Source organism: Dasypus novemcinctus, chromosome 9, assembly GCF_030445035.2.
Source record: "Dasypus novemcinctus isolate mDasNov1 chromosome 9, mDasNov1.1.hap2, whole genome shotgun sequence".
NCBI lineage: Eukaryota > Metazoa > Chordata > Mammalia > Cingulata > Dasypodidae > Dasypus > Dasypus novemcinctus.
In genome coordinates this window covers 46,544,752-46,557,486 of record NC_080681.1, presented here as the reverse complement: position 1 = coordinate 46,557,486, position 12,735 = coordinate 46,544,752, and positions in this window count along the sequence as shown.

The following is a 12,735-nucleotide window of genomic DNA, read 5'->3' as shown; positions in this document are numbered from 1 at the left end:
GAGTATTTAACCTCCTTATTACATTTCTATTGTGCAAAACAAATGTTATCTCCATCTAACATGGATGTGTACATTACATAAAAAACATTTTTATCGTCATTGGCACGGGAAGTGTGGGCGGTGCCATTCCTGGGCAGGCTGCACTTTCTTTCATGCTGGGCGGCTCTCCTTACGGGGCGCACTCCTTGCGCGTGGGGCTCCCCTATGCGGGGGACACCCTGCGTGGCAGGGCACTCCTTGCGCGCATCAGCACTGTGCATGGGCCAGCTCCACACGGGTCAAGGAGGCCCGGGTTTTGAACTGCGGACCTCCCATGTGGTAGACGGACGCCCTAACCACTGGGCCAAGTCCGTTTCCCAAAAAACATTTTTAAATTCATTATATATATGTTCAATTGTACAGGTCAAACATGAAAATTTACCTTGTCTGTAGTCAGATTAATTCAATTAAACCAAATGGTAAAATAGTGTATTACTGTTGTAGTTTATATTTGGAAACAGTTCATCATTCTCAAAAGTGAATTTAAATGTTTCAGTAATTCTTGCCAGATAAGTTAACCTTAAAAGCAGTTTCTTTCAATGAAGTGCTAAGAACCTACAGTCTCATTTTATCAAATAGACAGTCATTACATCAACAAACACAGTGCTGTCAGAACTATTTTGGGAGTGTGTTCAAAGATTGCTTCTATTATCTGAGCTTTGCCTGAAAAATTATGTCCCTTTGACTCTCCTAGCCAGTGAGAGGAACCAAAGATGTAGTCATTGTGATTGCACAAATATTCAAGTCCCAAAAGGTCAATGAGAGCTTGCACCAAAATAGAAATAAAACATAGTTATATACAAAATGAGATAGTACTTATATACTAATAAAAATATACTAAAACTTCAAATAATAGAGAAAAATATACTACTCAATCAAAAGAGTACAATGCAGTCATTTCATTAAAACAGTATGTGCCAGGTACTGTACTTGGCACTTGGAATAATTCACTGGGGAGAAAAAGCCAAAATCTCTGCTTTAGTGGAGTTTGTATTTTAACAGGGCAAGATTAACAGCAAACAATATATTAGTAAGTGAAACATATAATATGCTAGAGGGTGATGAATTCTGTAAGAAAAAAAAAAAAAAATAGAGCAGGAAAGGCAGAACCAGGAGGGTAAGCGAGGAAATAGAGGAGGAAATTTTCAAAAGATGAAGGTTAAGATTAAAAAGGTGACAACTGAGCAAAATGTTGAAAGAAGTGAAGGATTTAGCATGAGGATATTCAGGTATGGTGTGAAAGCCCCCAGCTTCCTACAGTGTTCTCAGAGAGCAAAGACAAGGTGTGGCTAGAGAGGAGGAAGGCATGGGAGAGTAATAGGTAGAAGGTTAAGAGAGCTTGTGGGGACAAGATCAAGGAAATTTTGTGTCTGTTGGCTTTGACTCTGAAATGAAATAGAAACTGTTAAAGAGTTTTGACAAAAGGAGGACATGATCCAATTTCCATCTTAAGAGAATGACTCTGTCTGCCCTGTTGGAATAGAAAGTAGGGAATGGGAAACTGGAAGACTATTGGAATAATCCAAGTGAGAGTAAGGAGGCACAGACCATAATGGCAGCAGTGAATGTAAAAAGGAGATGGATTCCAGATATGTAGAGTGTAGAGCTTACAGTGTTTTATAATGGATAGGACGTGGAGTATGAGGGGAAAACAGGAAGTTAAGGATAAATCTATAGTTTGTAGCTCAGAAAACTAAAGATAATTCTACATTAATTGAGATGTGAAAGACTGAATGAAGTGAGTTTTGAGGACACCCTTCAGGAAATCCAGCATATGGGAACTTCCATTTTATTGAGTGTGTACTATGTGCCTTGCACTATTCCAACTGATAGATACAAAGCAGTGAGCAAAGCATAGTTCCAAACCCAGAGAATTAACAGACTAGTGGCAGATTAATAGACAGGGTACTCTCCAACTTAAAAGGAAATTGTCTATGAGGGGTTTATGCCTAGCATCTATAACATTCTCAAGTCTTAGAATACTAAAATCTAAAGACCCAGGAGAGCTAGAGTGAGAACAAATTAGATCGCTTGGCCTGATTAGTGTACTTATGAAGCTAATAGAATTCATTACTAATATTAAATAACAAGGAAGTGCACCATAGAGGTAACATACTAAATTTTTCAAAGTGCTCTCATAGCTTATATTTTATATTTTCAAGTATTAATACAAGCTAAAGATATAATTTCACAAAATGTTTAAGTAAATGCATGATGTGAGAGAAATATATTAAGTGAAATTAAGAATTTGAGAAAGCATTCCTACCTTTGAAGTTCATCACACTTGAAAGGACAAAGCATGTGACTTAAACTATCTTCTATAGTCTAACATTTTGTTTGATTATGAAATAAATTAAAAGATTATAGTAGAAATTTTGGAATACAAAGAAAAACAAAGAGCACCAAAAATAAAATCATTTTTAATCCAATCTCTCAAGATTAACTGCTGCCAATACTTTTATATTTGTCCTAAAATACCATATATTAAACGACTATTTTGGAATGAATGTACAAAAATCCCACACACTCCCATGTTAATATTTACCAATATCTTTCTGAGATGTTTTGGAAGAAAAGAACAGTTTATATGTTTAGGCCATATTTTGATGAAAAAAGTGAAAGTTAAGGTAAAAATCATCAGTCTAAAATAAAATGTTATGGTGAGAAACATTTTCAAGGAGAATACATCTGTAAAACAAAAAGAAGTCAACATTTCTATTCAAATAATATTCACTATGTGAATATTTTATTTTCTTACAAAGTTTTTGCACACGTCCTATGCATCAAATAAAATAAAACTCAGTGTTTAATATCTGTCTTGTCAGCATTGACATTTTACCTTATAAGATCTTTTTTTTTAAAGATTTATTTTTATTTATTTCTCTCCCCTTCCCCCACCCCAGTTGTCTGCTCTCTGTGTCCATTCGCTGTGTGTTCTTCTGTAACCGCTTCTATTGAGCAAAGCCATTTCATCCAATCAAAATGTACTGACTAATATATATTGATATTTATTTATATGCATGTACCTTTCTAAGTACTTCTTTCAGTCACTTGTTCAATTCTAAGTTAAGAATGATGTAAGATAATACTCTTAAATATAGAGAATATTATATAGAACTCAATGTGTGTCCAGACCCTTGTAAGTGCTTTCTTATTATTGACAAATGTGAACCTCACAACACCTCAATAAGCTAAGTATTCATTACCATCACCTTACTGATGAGGAGAAATGCGTTAGTTAGGTAGAGTACCTTATCCTAGCTTACCCTAAATTACAGAGATATGAAAAAGACACTGGGTTTCACACCCGGTCCATTGGGCACTATAATCTGTGCCTTTAACTGCCACATCCTGCTTCCTCATGTTGTCCTGAGCAGTCCATGTCTGCTTTTATGTATGGAACGGTATTTTTCAAGTGACATTTCATAAATCTATGTAATTGTGAATAATTACCATTACTCTTAACTCAGAGTCTAGATTTTTAGCCTAAATGTTCTCTGTGAACTTTTTTTTTCAGGCAACTTATACTTACCAATTGCATTTTACATTTTCACCAACCAATTTACATTTCTAATTTTTTCATTAGAGCCCAGAAACTTTTCTTAGATTTTAGCACCTCCTGTTATTTTCCAGTATTTATATATCCATGATTTTCCCCCTCAGGCTTGAAAAATAAGTTATTTGTAATTCAGGTTTTCTAGCAGCAATTAACAAGTCATTATACTAGTTGAAGTAGTTCTATTGTTTCTTAGGGGACTCATGGGCTGGACACTATTTAAACAAGAAATCAAAGGCATAGATCCTTCTCTGGAAGAATTTATAGTCTAATTGAAAAACAGATAGCTTATCTTCACAAATAAAAACTGCCAGACCAGCATTTCTCAGCTTTTTTTTTTTCCACCATGAAATACATAGTGACTTTCCTCAAGGCTATGCAATTAATAAAATCTGTGTGTGGTGTGCAACTGCTAGTTCACTCACTAAAACATCACACTCTTTTTTCTTTGATATAATAAGGTTAACAACATAGTAGTGAATGAGAGGATTGTCAGTACAGAAATCAGCTTGAATTTCCCCTATTACTTTTTTCTTCTTAAAATGTATTGTGGTGTATTGACTTTTTTGGATATGTTCTTGGTTTTGGTCCACATTCTACTGGGTGTGAACCCATTGTAAATAAGCTCTCTTCACAATGTTACTTCAGTGAAGGTGTGGCCCCACCAATAAAGATTAGTTTTTAATCTGGATTACTGGAGTTCTTTATAAATGGAGTGGAATAAACAGAGAAATGCCATAGTCTTCCAGGAGCAAACACTGCCATGCTGACACTTCAATTTTGGATTTCTCCTAACCTCAAAACCATGTGTCAATAAATGCCAATTGTGTAAGCCAACTCATTTTTTGGTATTTGTTTTAGTAGATAGGAAGTTAAAATACACATCATATAACTTTTCTTGATTTTCATTTTTACTAACAAATTATTCACAACCTTATCTTGGTTTTGCACAGCCATAAAATACTTACTGATATGATGGATCTTTAAGGATATGTATCCTTGGAATTCAACTTTTTACTAAAATAAAATTTTTGTTACTATGATCTATCCTACACTTAAATGAATCATTTAAAAATAAATCACCCTCCTTGAATTTTGTCATTAACCTAAACAACAACCAAATCACCAGTATTTCAAGAATATCCATTGATTTGGTTATCTATCTGTGTTTTCAAAACAGGCACTTCATTAAATAAATGTATTCTTTTGATGGGCATAGCCTGGAAACAGCTTTAACTTTTCTAGTGATATCACGTATCTCAATGGTCTTTATTTCCACTATATCCGAACAGGTGAGTTTATATGCCCCTCTCCATTCCCTTTAATTTCTCTTCAGCATCTCTAAAGACTTTCACTCTGTATCTGGAAATTGTTTAAAAAACACTTTATTATTTTAAAAAGAACTAGTTGACAGTGTTTTATAACTTCTAAAATAAAACATTTATATCTATCACAAAACAATCATTTGCAAATTAAAAACTTCTAGGGGAAAAAATCACTTTTTCTAATGAAGAAAATATTTTGAGTGTTGAGTTCAGCAAATAGAGATGCACATCAAAAGATTTCATATCTATACTAAGTCTTTAGGCATATTTGGCAGTCTATAATCAAAGAAAAATCTAGAAAAACAACTGAAAAGGTCTACAGACTTTCAACACAAATTTAAAATCTGATCATGGAATTTTTTATTGACACTTGCATTAGTGCTTAGGGCAGTGTTTCTCAGTTGTTTTAAATTCATGGAACATTTTTTAATTCTAGAATTTTCAAAGGACTTCTTGAAGGAATTAAAAGGTTTAAAGAATACTGAAAAAGTCAGCAATGATTATCATGCAATGCAATCACTACAGTAGCAAAGAGTACCTTGCAGTTTGTCTCGTGTAGGCCACAATTCTGCAGGCTGGGCTTTAGCTCCATGTCCTTGCTTGAATAAAATAGTTTCCGACATGTCCCATAACCCTCTTATGTTTTATTCTCAATTAGTTCTATCCTTCTTAGTATACCTCATGACCTAATTGACCTAATACCACCATACTCTGTATTATCAGTTGTACTGTAAGTAAATTTTAAACAATGATCAAATTTTATGATCAATAAAGATTATGGGACACTCTGGTATATCCAGGGAGAACCAGTGAACTAAGGCGTAGCCTAAGCTATGTGCTCTTTCCTCAACAGAGTTTTTTGGACAGTTACAGTTTGCCCTATAAACATATCCAAAGTCTATATGTGTTTTGAATGTCCCTCAAAGGTCTATTTTGATACCTTCATTAACTTTCCTTTTGACCCAGTTTAAGTCTTCCAGTGTTGAAATGCAAAGTCCAGATGACAGATTGTTTCATGGCTAACACTTCCATAAATTTGTAAGCATTTGGTATAAAGATCTGGGTTCTAATTTAATAAAAAATTAGCCTTTGATCTTAGTGCTATCCTGGGCAGGGTGCCAGTCTTAAAAGTTATGTAGACTTCTTTGAATGATTTAAGGCTAATAAAACACAGCTTCACTTTTCATGAGAGGCATAGGAATCCAACAAAAGCAAAAGATTTCTATAATTCTTAATTGTCCTTCTTAAGTGATTATATTCAAAACTCAATATTGTTTTTTTCATTATTAATGTGGTGGATATATATCTTAAAATATTGAAATAGTTCAGTTTTACACCTCAATAGTTCAAATCTCTAGTTTCATATTCTTATTGCAGTGGGAAACATGATAATATTTTCAACTATCTTTAAGAAAATTAGAAATTAGGACCCAATTTTAGGTAAATGTATTTGAATTCATCTCAACAAACAGTTTTTAAGAAGCTTTCATATACAATGTAGGTGTAAGGTATTACATGGAATTAAATGGTGAATACAATCAATTTCTACTCTCTAGGACCTGACAATATTCTATGGACTTCTGGCCCAGGTAGTGGAGAAAAGTTAGAACGTTCCCTGTTTGTATTAATAGTTAATTTTCACATGCTTAATCTAAAATTAAATTGCTTATTATACATCAGTCATGATTCTATGACGATAATATCATTATGACTTTACCAATTATGATTGTATGAAGATATTGTCCTTCACAATTGTAAGAAGATAATGTTTACTCTTCCCAAGAGGATCAGGAGTGCCTTCTTGAAGGTAACCATTTAAGGTGTAATTGGAAAAGGATTTCCAGATATAGAAGAATAGCAAGAATATAGGAATAGAAAAGGCATCTTATTAAAAAAGAGAAATTTTAGAGTTACAGTAAAGCAATATTTTTTCCATCCTTGAGTTCAAATTTGAAAGCAAAAATTTAAATGCATAGACAATGGGAATCCAATTAAGTTTGAAAAACAGAATGCTAGATTTAGAATTGTGCTTAGAAACAAAATTATTCCTATAGTAGTAATTATATTTTTCTGGAGTGAGAAGGTAGTAATCAAGGAGGTCTGCCAAGAGATTATTTTAATTATCTAGAAAAGAACTATTGAAGGCTTGTATGCACCTTACATCAGAAGGATTAGAGAGAAAGGGGTGGATTTTTAAAAAAAGATGGAAGAGATATCCAAAAATGAGTACCCAAATGTCATGACACAATGCAGAATGAAGATTTAACGTTAACCTTGAGGTATGCAGAGTGTATGACTGAGAGAATATTCTGCTAATATTATAGAACCTGAAGAGTCAGAAGCAGAAGCAGGTTGTGGAAAGAAATATGGCTGAGTTGATTTTAAGGGCTCCTTAAGATCTGAAGGTGTAGAGAGAGATGAGGCAAGCAGTGTAGATTCAGAAGTCGTCTAAACAATGGTACTGTTCAGTATAAGCCTACTCTTGCCAAATCTTTAATATTCCCTGAAACATTCCTCAGGCAATAAATTTATCACAGAGCTGCTCACACATTTTGCTAGTTAGGTTTTAACTGCAATTTAAAAAGCAATTACATGATCCCTCTTATTTCCTTGAATTTTGTAGCATCTTTGTGATCTCGAAATTGGAAAAATCCAACCACTTCCTGAGGTGACTTGAGGTTTAGGGGGTTACATGAGTTTTAGGAACGTGTTTTGGACTCCTGTCCTAGTCCTACCAGGACAAGTAGCATAATTCTTAATAGGTTATTTAGCCTCTTTTTAATTTATAAAATATGAGAAATAATCCCTATCTTGCCTACCTTATAAATGTACATAATTAGTAAATGAGACATGGCATGTAAAAGTATCTTTACAATGTAAAGCACTATTCAACTCTAAGGAGTAATTATTCTGAGCGCTGCTTCTAGCTTGTATTCCTACGCTAACATTTTAGGTAACTTAGATGCCCAGGACTTGGTTGCCAAGTGTCAGGCCTCAAGTAGGCTATCCACAGGGCTCAGTTGGTCAAGAAACAGAGATCAAGCCTACTCTGATGTTGTGGGCATGGGCTATGAGGCTTTGAGCAAGGCGCCTCTCACGGGGAGTTTCTGTTTCCTCCTCTGTAAAACTGAGGTAATACTACAACAGCTCTCATAAAGTTGGTGTAAACTACAAAGTGCTCAGAGACTTTAGCTGTATATTATTATTGTGATGGGTTCAAATTTTTAGTCTCAAGCTTAGATTTACGAAACTGCAATTTTATTTCCTTTCAAATTAATATAACTCTTGAGCCTTTATTTCAGATATTGACAGCAACATTTCTTATCAAATCAAGGTAAAAATTCACTTCTGGTTTAAAATGAGTTCAGTTCAGGATTTTGGTTCAGTTAATCGGAGCTTTCTCTCCTCTTCCCTTTGCATTTTCTCAACTCTGTTGCTTAATTATAGTCCTGGAATTATGTCAAGGGTATCTGCTTCATAGCATCATGCCATTCTCCATCTTGGTTTTTTTGTTTCTGCTGTTGTGTATCATGTTCATCCAGGTACTCATCATTGTGCACTGGCTGCTGACATTCATTTTCCTAGTGGCCTCTAGTTAAAAAGTCCACATACTCTGTCTTCTTTGTACTCCCCTCTGTTAATCAGCTTTGCTGCAGTAACAAATAACCCCCAAAACATAGTGGCTTATTTCTTCCTCAGTCTATGTATTCACCATTCAGTAGCCGTTCTACTTACTGCCCGTCTTTATTACACAATATAGTCTGAAGGAGTGGCTTCTGTCAAGGTCTTGGCCAATCTCATACTACAAGGAAAACAGAGATGGCAGAGCCACACAATGGATTTTAAAGCTTTTGGTAGAAAGTGCCTTTACGTCAGTGCACACCTAACTGACGTGAAGAAGCACATGGCTGGGTCTGATTCCAATAGAGTGGGGAAGTTTAATCTCTCCTGAGAAGGAGCAGCAAATGTTTCTTAAAATAAGGCAAACTACCCTAACACATCAGGATTATTTTGGTCTGCCAGATCATTTACTAGCAAAATCACATCTCTCAGGCAGTAAAATGCACGTTTGTTTTTTGGTTTTTTGGTTCTTTTACAATTAACATATAATTATCAATTTTATTGTTGTAGAACGGCACTAAAAAGGGTATTGAAATACAAAAAAGAAACCATGTACAATAGCAACTAATAGACATAAAATGAATGGCTAATATGCACACTAATTTGTAAGTTATACCCAGTTTCCTTTTTTTTTCTCTATTTTTTTAAAATGTTACATTCAAAAAATATAAGCGGTCCCCATATACCCCCCACCCCCCTCACCCCACTCCTCCCACATCAACAACCTCTTTCATCATCATGGGACATTCATTGCATTTGGTGAATACATTTTGGAGCACTGCTGTACCACATGGATAACAGTTTACATTGTAGTTTACACTCTCCCCCAGTCCACCCAGTGGGACATGGCAGGACATACAATGTCCAGCATCCATCCCTACAGTACCACCCAGGACAGCTCCAAGTCCTGAAAATGCCCCCACATCATATCTCTTCTTCCTCTCCCTACCCTCAGCAGCTACTGTGGCCACTTTCTCCACATCAATGCTACAATTTCTTCCATTACTAATCACAATAGTTCCCCAGAGATATCCAAAGTAGATACAAACCCAGGTCCTAGTTCTCATGAGAGCTACAGAGGCCCACAGTTTCTATGGTCATGGCAGATGGCTCTGGAGTTCAGTGCCATGTCAGCTGGCCCTACTTTGGAGTTTTTGTTCCTGAATGTGATGGAGTTGGACTTAGATGTGACCTTTCTACACATGCCTCTTCTGTCACTTTTACTGGACCTATGGTTGGTGTATACTGAGGAGACCTGAAACTCTGAACTGTACATGTGACAGCCAGGTACTGAACTTCAGCAGACTTGCAACTCCTACTTCTGGTTTATTGGACTTACCCCAGCCAGTTAACAGGGAGGTGAAGAAGGTCAACCTCCACACCAGGGAGCCAAGAGTGCCTACAACTGCAAGCAGGAGAATTGCATCCATCATCTATGTGGAATCTAAGCCCTTTCCTGATATAGAGGTGGAGTGGACATAACCATCCCAGAGTCCACAGGATGGAGGAATAGAGTATGGACTAGAGTGGACTTACTGATATTGTACTATGGAACTATTGTAATTAGTAACATGCACGTTTCATGTGCAGCAGCACACTAAGGTGGGGTGAGCTGGTCTCTGATTCTGCCCCAGTTACATCTGCCTGGATACACCAGAGAGTAGAGCTCTAGATTGGTAGGGAGTTACACAGCTTCATATTATCAGATTTCCAAACACTTTTAAAACTCAATGTCTAATACAGTTCCTAGTATAGAAGACATTTCTACAGGCTTGCTCCTAAATTTGCAGGGCAAAGGCAAGAGTCAAAGTGGAGGTTCACATAATATATGTCAAAATATTTAAAAATTATCAGGCATGCTAATAAACTGTTAAATAAAATATGTTCTAACTTTCCACCTTGACAAATAAATCTTCATTGAGTCTGAGAAGGCTGGTTCTTCATCAGAACATGATGGAACAGAGAGAACCAACCTAAACCCAGGACCCAGGCCCATTTTGAGGGGACTTCTCTTTCCACTTTCAATTCTGCCACACTCTAGGGGCCTTGTGCCCACATATTAGGACAAACTAGTAAATCCTTTGCAGGATTTACACACATTCCCTGAAAATGGCTGCTCTTTGACAGCCACAGTTCTAAAGCTTCACTCATCAGCAGTTTGCTCTGCCTTTGGGAGAGCAGACTTGAGGAAAAGACCCATATGGGCCTTGGAAATGCTCAATGACATTTGGGCTGGAAATCCAGGAGCCCTGGGTCCTGTAGCAGAGTCAGGAAGAGGAAATATTGCCACTAGGTGAGCAGAGCACATCCCTTTGGACCCTAGGACCCCTCACCCATGGGGAGGGATATAACCATTATTAGGGCCAAAGTGGAGACCTCTAAAGCACAGGACATGGGCAGGTGGAACCTCAGTTAGCGTCCAAGAGTGCTACAGCACTCAGTAAAAGTCTACATAAATTTTAGAGCACATAAGCATAAGTTATGTCTGAATCAAACTATATTTTCACATATTTATGTATGTAGTAAATAGAATCTAATCATAAAAATATTCTAAAATTCACATTTCAAGAGTACCTGTTCTTTGCAGCTACAGGAACTGATTATATTAGGTGGGATGATCAGCCTCACCTAATTTCTGAGCAAAAGTGCCACAGTCAGGAAGTATTTTAAGCAACCCCTTGTCCATTCCACAAAAATATCTGTTCCTTTTGAGAAAGAATTATCTGAAAGTTTCTTATAAATGGTTGTTTCCTTTAATGCTTTTAAAAGACAGTTTTATTTATAAAAGCGTGCACTGTTTTAAGACCTCTATATCTAATATGTAAAATAATGTCAATTTGTCTTTAAAAATAACTTAATGCAAATTCTGACTTTTGTCTAAGAGCATGATACGAACTTATCAGCAGGATGTCCATGTCAGTGTGATGGATCACTAGTGACTTATCTGCATTCTTTGGCATGATCCTGTGAGAAGGGAGATTCTTTTTATACACAGCTGGCCAGGATTCAAGGGATGTGCTTATGGCCATGACAAAGAGGTTTTGTTCTAGGTGAAACTAAATGAGACTAAAAGTATGGCCCCACTAGAGCACAAACTTCAACTTCTCTGCTCCCAACACATTTGCTTTAATGAATAAGTGGCATTTATGGTTAGGCTGGCAAGTCTTCTTTAGAAAACCACAGCATGGAAACACTACAAATGCAAGTTTTAACATGTGAGTTTGAATTCTTCCTGGTGCCAGAGTATCTGTTTTTCGGTGGCTTGTCACTCACTACAAAGGCAGTTTTTAAGAAAACTGTCAATTTGGTTTATCTTATATGTATTTAAATGTTTGAATCGCAATCAGGGAACACATGAAATAGAAAACCTCATATGTAACCAAGCTGAAACAAAAAAAGTCTTTTCCCTAATGAATGTTCTATTTCCTAGTTTGTGGTTTCATTAATTTCCCAACTTCATTTTATGCTGATTTCAATTTTAGTAGTTTTCCCTGAACATAACTTGAACAAAGGATATTTGGATTGATTCAAAAAAATTTTCCTTCTGCAATATGAGAGGAGATTTTCTCTGAGAATGGTACTGGGTATAACGTAAGAGGCAATCAAGATCTCTACTGTCATGAAATTTTCATATTAGAGATAAGATAGGGAAGACTACATCAGGTAAAAGAAATAAGAAGCATAGCAATAAATACTATGAAGAAATAAAAATGTTTATGTGACATAGCATTTCTGGGCAACAAACATATCACCTTCTCTGAAGAGGTGATATTTGAGTTTAGAACTTAATGATGAGAAAGATGAAACAACAGATGTAAAATCTGGAGGAAAGATCTGACACTAAAGTGAACATCAAGCACAGAAGCCTGAGAAAGGGACCAGTTTGTTATGTTCCATATTGGAAAAGTAAAGTCATTGTGGGGACAAAGTGAAAAAAGGGAAGAGTCATAGGAAGTAAGTAAGGACCAAGATACAGGACTCAAATCAATTAGTGTATTCTAATTAATTAATGGCATATCACAGGAGGATCCTCAGCTCAGGAGGAATGTGATACAGTACATACTTTTAGGAGATTACTTTGGCTTCTGAGTGTAGAATATATTTTGGGTCACATTGTGAAGCTGTGGGTGATAGGGCACGAAGAGTGAAAGCAGAAAAACAACTAGCACATTATTATAGCTTACAGTTTGGATC